This window comes from Canis lupus, chromosome 15 (genome assembly GCF_011100685.1).
Source record: "Canis lupus familiaris isolate Mischka breed German Shepherd chromosome 15, alternate assembly UU_Cfam_GSD_1.0, whole genome shotgun sequence".
NCBI classification, from domain to species: Eukaryota; Metazoa; Chordata; class Mammalia; order Carnivora; family Canidae; genus Canis; species Canis lupus.
The window spans coordinates 42,065,364-42,073,927 of NC_049236.1; the positions used below are offsets into that span (position 1 = coordinate 42,065,364).

General features: G+C 38.7%; 1 long non-coding RNA gene across 3 annotated transcripts; it reads right to left on the reverse strand.

Moving 5' to 3' along the window:
* Positions 1 to 769: 769 nt before the first annotated feature.
* On the reverse strand, positions 770 to 8,046 carry LOC102152557. Of its 3 annotated transcripts, XR_005370720.1 has the most exons (4): positions 7,889 to 8,046; positions 4,381 to 5,926; positions 1,545 to 1,899; positions 770 to 933 (listed from the first exon to the last, which is right to left on the reverse strand). It is a non-coding gene; the product is annotated as an uncharacterized LOC102152557 (long non-coding RNA). The 3 variants fall into 3 exon arrangements; XR_005370722.1 differs by lacking the exon at positions 1,545 to 1,899; XR_005370719.1 differs by lacking the exon at positions 770 to 933 and having other exon boundaries at positions 940 to 1,899.
* Between the last annotated feature and the right edge of the window lie 518 nt (positions 8,047 to 8,564).

Below are 8,564 nucleotides of genomic sequence, written 5' to 3' on the forward strand. Positions count from 1 at the left end.
ATTTTGCACTTGTTGTTTCCTCTGACTAGGATGCTTGGTTCCTTAGATAATCCACTTGGATGATTCCCTGATGTCTATCAGTTCTTTGCTCTGATGGCACCACCTCAGTGAGTCCTTCCCCGTTGCCCTTCTCTCGGTGGCTATCCCCCCTTCCTCACATCCCTAACCTATTTCCGTGCTTTATTTTTCTCCGGAGCACTCCTTCCACCTGAAGCACCATTTATTTATTTATTTATTTATTTATTTATTTATTTATTTGATCAGTTGATTGCGATCTGTCACTCCACCAAAATATGAGCTATACAATGGTAGGAACTTGGGCCATTTTGTTCTATTACACTACTCCCTGGGCCTAGAACAGTACCTGGCACCATTCTACCTGGCCTAGAACAGTACCTGGCTACCTGGGAAGCCATTCCGTGAAAATTTCCTGAGTGAATACATGAAATAATGAATATAACAAGTGTCACACCATGCCTGGTACACAGCAGATGCCCAATAAATGTTATTTTATTCCTCGCCGGGTTCTTTGTTAGGATCAAATAGTATACTGAATGAAGAAGCAGGATGCATTTTTATAAAACATGACACAATTCTAAGAACCCTACTACCTTTATTGTTGTGCTTATCACGGTGCCTTGCATGGAGCCCACATGGATTTTGAGCAGAGGTTTAGATGGGATGGCTGCCAGGAACAGACACTGGGGCAGCCACAGCTTCTTATCTGTTGTAGGCTCGAAATCCAGATGACTGAGTAATTTTAATTATGTTTAAAATGAGAGTAAATGTTTTTATTGTGTTCTCATGGCTGTATATAAGAGATAAATCCTATACAGAGTAGCCACAACAGTGCAGGAAGTATGGCCACCTGAGGTCACTAAGTGCCTCAGCAAGCAGTCCTAGGTATCTCAGCAGCTCTCTATCTGTGGAGACCTGCATAAACAAAACAGCTATTAAGAAAAGGCTGGAGATTTAGTTACACTGGGTATCAAGAAAAGGAAATGTAATATATTGGGAAGGTTTTCATGCCAAATGGTCAAAATTTTATAGAAACTCATTGTAAATCTTATGTGGCTAAGCATTAAGACTCTAAAGAAATCCGTTTGTGTGAACTCCTCCAGGTTTCAAAAAGAGTAGAAATAGCATTATTATCGACACAACACCAATAGCCTTATTTGTATTGGAATTGGAAGTAACAGACTTAAAAAATGCTCTGCTCTAAATACCCTGCCTTCCCTGTTTACCCAGCTCTGCTCCCTATACTGACCATCAAATATTTTCTGTACATTTCTGAATGGACCATTGGTTATGTTATCATAATACTTTGAACAGAGTTCCTTCAGAGAGTTGGAAAAGATGATTTTCTGGAAAGAAGATAAAACCAAAAGTGTTCCGTGGTGACCAGAAAAGGGATGAAGTAACATTTCAGAGGGAAAAACAAAACAAAAAACAAAAACAAAATGCCGACGAAGTTTGTGCTATATGGGGTCAGGTAGCCAATTAACCCTAGGTAATTCTAATGAATGAACAACTGGTAGTTAGACCTTGACCACACTTCTGGTTGGTAAAGCCTCTGAGCTTCAGTGGTGATCAGGTGTTTGCCAATGACTCCAGCATCCCTCCCTTTGGCTACGTTGGAGTTCAAGACCCAGAAAGCCTGTGAGAAATGATGGTCGATAATCCTCTTTCTCCCTTTCTGGGCCAGGCCAGGCTCTGGTTCTGGTGAGGTGACTTCAGGAGAGGAAATGACAACCATCACAGCAAACCATCCCCAGAGATCCGGAAACACGTCGTCCATATCTCCTCAATTCCCTTTGCTCCCTTTAGGATCTGACTTCTGCCACATAAAGTATCAATATTCTTCTGTAGGGATATTTATGTTCAAGCACCGAGGGAAAGCTGCCAAGAGCAACCACAAAAAGCCATCACCATGGAGTATGAGTGGGCTAGCTTCCTAAGTGTGGGTGTCAGACGGGGATACCCCCAATCAGTGAGAAGAGGTTCGGTGAGTGCAAGCCCTGTCCTGTCTCTGCCTGCCCTTCTAGAAAGTCCTACCCCAGTCTCTTCTCCCCCCTCTTCTCCTTAGCCTCTTACAAGCCGTTTTGCTCCTTCCTTCGGCCTGAACACCACTCAGTGTCCTGCGAACACCAACTTCTCTCCGGTTTCTTTCTCTTTCTCTTCCAAGCTTTTCCTGAGTTAAGTCACACCTGCTTTCCCCACTTGCTCACTTTCCATTCCTGTGTGAGTCCGCCGAGCTGCCTTCCACCCTTGATGCGGTGATATTAATCTGGCCAAGGTAACCTTGGATCTTCTAACCATGCAATCATATCTTTCCTCTCCCTATGTGACGTGCTTTATTTCCTTGGCTCCCGTGAATGTGAGCTCTTCTGGCTGTCCCTGAAGTTCTCTTTCCATTCTTCCTCCACATCATGGGTGACTTTTTCTGCCTCCTGCTCCATCTTCTTTCCATAAATTGTTCTAATATATGCTTTTCCTGGAAGACTCTCGTGCATTTGTAGGGCTCCAGTTAACACCTCTATGCTCATGACCTCTATCATAGCTATCTCTATAGAGAGATCTAGATATATTTCCAACTCAACTTGTCCAAGACTGAATTCCCTAATTCCTTCCTAAACTGGGTCCCTCAATATTCATTTTATTCTAAAAATACATGTGTAAAATGTACTTTCTATAAAGCAGTAAGTTAAGCACTATACAAACATTGAATAATTTCATCATTGCACTAACCCTCCGAATAGAGCAAGTGCTGCAATTATCATTACCTTCTTACAGTTGCAGGAACAGAGGCATGAGAGGTCATATAACTTGCATGAACTCCTAGAAGTAGTGACAGAGCCAGTATTCAAACCAAGACCTTATAGCTCTGGAACCCGTGCAGTGAGCCTCCAAGCAGGATTGTTTCCCACTCCGCCCTTCATGTTGGCTGGCTCACCATTGCCCTACTCTACAGACTTACAACTACTCCTTATTTCCTGCACCTACCAGCTGACCAAATTCTGATATTTTTTCAAAACATTTCATTGAAGTTTAAATACACATGGCAAATTACACATGTCTGAAGTGAGCACATCAATGAATTTTAAAAAGCACACACGACCATGTAGCCGCAACCTCAAGCAAGAGATAGGATATTACCGGTATCCTGGAAGGTTCCCTCGTGCTTCTCTGAAGACATTACACAAATTACAAAACACGGCTCTACTTTTGCCCATCTGTAAATTTTATTAAATGAAATTATAGAGTGTAAATTCTTTTGAGGCTGGCTTCTTGCCCTTAACATTTGGTGTATGATATTGATCATGGTGTCTGCCACAGTAATTTATCTCTTTCATTGCTTTATAATATTTTGTTTATAAATACTTACAGTTTCTCCATTTTCTTGTTAGTGGACTTGTGTTCTGTTTTAAGTTTTAAAAATAATGCTGCTGTGAATGCTTTGTACATGTTACTTTGTCTACATACACACATATTTCTGTTAGGCTTATACTCAGGGGCGAATGTACTAATCACAACATCACGCTTTATGCATATAATCAGTTTATAGTTGCTGCCAAGCAATTTTTCAAAGTGGCTTCAGTGGTTTACATTCCTGCCACTAATTTCTGAGAATTCATATGATCTAAATCCTCTCCTATTCTTGGTATTTTCACTTATTTTATTTTTTAAAGAGAGAGACAGAGAGAGTGCGAACGGGAGGGGGAAGGGCGGAGGGAGAGGGAGGCACAGAATCTGAAGCAGGCTCCACACTCAGCACGGAGCCTGACATGGGGCTCGATCCCATGACCCTGATGTCACAACCTGAGCTGAAATCAAGTATTGGATGTTTAACTGACTGAGCCACCCAGGAGACCCACACAGGTTTTATTTTAGACATTCTGATGGATGAGTAGTGGTTTTATTTGCATTTCTCTGATAACTACTGATCTTTAGGGTCTTTAGTGTGGATGCATGTGTGTACATTCACTTAGAATCCTCTTTGTGAAAAGCCTGTTCAAGACACTTGTCCATGTCTTATTCAATTGTCTGCATTTCTTTTTTCCTGATTCAAAGGAGTTATTTATATATTCTGGATATAAGTCCTTTGTTAAATATATATACTATAAAATCTCTTTATGGCCTTTCTCTGCACTCTTATAATGGTGTTTTATGGGGAATATAAAGTTCTTAAATTTCATTAAGTTTAATTTAATTTAAAAAATATTTTATTTATTTATTTATTTATTTATTTATTTATTTATTTATTTATTTATTTGAAAGGTGGGGTGCGGAAGGAGCAGAGGGGGAGGACGGAGTGCAGAGCCCAGTGTGGGGCTGGATATCACAGCCCTGAGATCATGGAAACCAAGAACAGATGCTTACCTGATTGAGCCATCCTGGTGGCTTTACCAGTTGTGTCTTTTATGGTTAATTCTTGTAAAACATCCTTTCTTGGTCCATTCCACTACATCTAAGTTGTGAAATGTATATATGCAGAGCTCCTGGTTATCCTTATTACCCGTTTGATGTCTGCAGAGTCTGTAGTAATATCCCCTTTTTCATTCCTAATATTAGCAAATCATGTCAGTCTTGTTGGAGGGTTGTCAATGTTATTGATCTTTTCAAAGAACCAGCTCTTTGTTTCATTGATTTTCTATATTGTTGTTCTGTTCTCAATTTCAGTGATTTCTGCACTTAACTTTATTATTTTCTTCCTTCTGCTTTTTTTTTTTTTTTTTTTTTTGGCTTATTTTGCTCTTCATTATGTAGCTGTCTTAGGAGGGGCTTAGATTATTAATTTGAAACTTTCCCTCTTCTCTAATGTGTGATTTTAGTGCTAGAAATGTCCCTTTCAATACCATTTTAGCTGTGTCCCAGAAGTTATATTATGCTACATTTTCACTCTTACTCAGTTAAATGTATCTTTAAATTCCCCTCGAGACTTCTTTATAGATTCTTGTTTAGTTTCCAAGTGTTTGGAGATTTTCTCATCTTTGTGTCATTGATTTCCAGTTTGATTCCATCATAGTTGGAGAGCACATTCAGTATGATTTTAATTCTTTTCAATGTGTTGAGGTTTGTTTTACAGCTCAGGATGTGGGCTGTCTTGATAGATGTTCTGTGGACAATGGAAAGAATCTGTATTCTACTTTGTTGACTAAAGTGTTTTGTTAATACCCATTAGATCTTATTGATGATGATGGCTAATTTTTTGTGTAGTTCTATGCATTGTTGAGAGAAGGATGTTAAAGTAATCAATTCTAACTGTGGACTTGACTATCCTTTCTATTCTACAAATTTTCTTCTTGTATTTTGCAGCTCTGTGTTCAGGACATACACATGTAGGGTTGTAATGTCATCTTTTCTTTCATCACTTGAAAAATGTGCCATTTCTGGCCACTGTGGTTTCTAAGAGAAATAGTCATCCATATTGTTTTATCCCTGTAGGTAATGTGTCATTTTTCTCTCATTGCATCCAAGATATTTTGTCTTTGGTTTTCAGAAGGTGAACGATAATGTGCTTTGGACTGAATTTCTTTAGGTTATTGGGTTTAGATTATGTTCAACTTCTTGAATCTGTAGACTTATGCATTTTTTGCCAAATTCTAGAGTTATTCTTCACCATTTCTTTGTGTAGTTTTCTCATCCCCTGTAATTTTTGAGGGGCTGCTAGGTGGGGATGAAAGTTTTGGCTCCCCATTAGGCCTCCACTGATTTCTTCTTTGCTGGGGGAAGTAGGAGTGTCTTATTACTGTTCCTCGTATTTCCTCCACTGACACCATGGATAGAAGTGTCCTCTTTACTGCTGGTTAGTGGTGAAGGTTCTGACTTTCCATTGGTCTCCTCTGGCACCTTCCAAATGGGAAGAAGTAGGAACTCTCATTACTGCTAGGTAGAACAGAAGTCCAAGTTCTTCATATGATCTCCACTGAAAACATAGGGGGAGGCAAACAATGGAAAGAATGATCAGAATACTGACTATGGGAGAGGAAAACTATTACAGGACATCTTAGGAGCATGATTATTAGGATTCTGTGCATGATTAGGGGCTCAAGGGGCAAGGAGAAAATGTGAGATATTTCACCCAACTCTACATTTTCTAGTTTGGCTAAGGGAGCATGGAGTACTCAGAAAGACCCAGTGTAGTATGAAGGGAAGGGAAGTATTTGAGTTTTATTTGGGCAGGTGGTGCTTGAAACATCTTACGCGATTTCCAAAGGTTGGGTTGTCTTCAGGAAATCAACATATTTAAATTATGCATCAATATATTGGCAAAATTCTCAAACACAAACTAAACAACAAGAATCTATAAAGAAGTCTGGAGGGGAATTTAAAGATACATTTAACTGAGTAAGAGTGAAAATGTAGCATAATATAACTTCTGGGACATAGTTAAAATGGTATTGAAAGGGACATTTATAGTACTAAAATCACACATTAGAGAAGAGGGAAAGTTTCAAATTAATAATCTAAGGCCCCTCCTAAGACAGCTACATAATGAAGAGCAAAATAAGCCAAAAAAAAAAAGCAAAAGGAAGAAAATAATAAAGTTAAGTGCAGAAATCACTGAAATTGAAAACAGAACAACAATATAGAAACAATATAGAACAACTATATAGAAAATCAATGAAACACACAAATACAGTGTTGTGTTACAACTCCCTAGGATGTTTCTTGGGTAATTTATAGGGAATTATTATTCTATGTGATCAAATGAGGGCAGGAGGCAGAGAAATATGGGCTATCACTGTTACATTGATACTCAATGTAACATACTCAAGCCCAGTATGTTCTTTACACTTAGGAGGCCTGGCAATGTGCTTATGCTAGGGCCAGAGAAGACTTTCTGAGATACATAAGAGGACTGGGTCCATAGCCATTCCTACAAAGTCACAAGAGGGACTTAGTAATCCTGGTGAATGGATAAAGTATCTTTTGGTCTTCATGGTTGCTGTTGGAGAAAACCTTGTGAGAATTATATGGCAAAGTCTCACACTGGAATAATTCTATTCCATGCTAGTTAGTCTGTGCCATTCTGATGATACCTAACCCTTATTTATGTAATTAAATAATGTGTATGTGTATAGCACTCCAATGTACCAGAGTCTGTGCTAAGTGCTTTATAATAACCCCTTTAATCCTTGTACCAATCCTGCCATTAGGTATAATTATTATCTGCATTTTATAGATAAGGGAACTGAGGTAAGAGGTTAATAAAGTCTCCCCAAGTCAAACAAATAGTGAGTGATGAAATGGGGATTCAGACCTAGCCAGTCTGACCCCAAAGCCTATGCTGTACTATTGTTCATATCAGCCAATTAAGTTAAATCGAGTTTCTAGGTTGAAAAAATAAAATTGTACCCATATATACACATGGAGGAAGATCTTGGCACTTTGTTCTAGACTCATTTGCCCAAAGTATGTACACTCTAATATCAAATTATCAGGACTTATATGAAAGAATGGATTTGTCTGTTTGCTTATGCCCTCCTTCTTTCAAAAATAATTGAAGATGTAATTAACATGTTCTACGAATCTGAAGGCATTGAGTTTAAATTGCTAGTTGGAGAACCTCCTGTAGAAAACATCTATTAAGCATTGTAAAATGCTAGTCAACAGAGAAGAAAGGTACAAATATTTTGGTATTGCAGATTATAAAGTCAGGAGAGACCTACCCATTGGAGGGAGCCTGATAATACTAGTAACAACAACCACGTTGTATTAACTGTGTTCCAACCACTTTTCTAAAAACTTTATACATAGGGATTAAGTTTATATAGTGGAGAAACCAAAGCACAGAGAATGTAAGTAACTTGCCCAAGTCACCTAACAAGTAAGTGGTAGAATTGGCTTTGAACCCAGACAGCTAACTCCAATCCTGTGTTCTTACCCACTATGTTGCAATGATCCAGACTAGCCAAGTAGTAGCTAGTGGAAAAGGGGGAGACTGTTTGGCATCCTTGCTGGGAGCTCTTTGAGATAAGTTCCAATGAAGGCCAAGAGAATTCCTGGAGAGATTCCTGGTGCCAGGTGATACCGTTACATCATAAAAGAATAATTGTCCACACTCATGACCCAGGAACATCTGGTGAGGGTGAGAACAAGGCTTCCTCATGTGTTGTGAACATTGTGGAAGGGATCCAAATGGCCACTGGCACCACAATCCCCAAAGTCAGTTCTAGGAATCAAAATTCTGAATTTAGAGTCCATAATTTTTACCTCTATTAGTGACATTTATTATCATGTAATCACAAAATGAATTGAGTCAGTCCCATTTTCAGCCTCACATTGTAACAGATGATATTTAAGTTGATGAAAATAAAAACTAAAAAAAAATAACGGTAATAATTTGTACAATATTAAAGGGGCACTGGGGCTTAAAATTCTGCCTTAGTTCTACCATTCATTCACTGGATGACCGATTCTGGGCAAGACTCTGATACCTCATGGGCTTTTACTTAATCATTTATAAAATAAGGGGAGAAGAAGTTAAAATTATTGACTGCCTCTTACATATGTTTTAGGCACTTTACGTAAGTTGGTTCATTCAATCCTCGTAATATTAG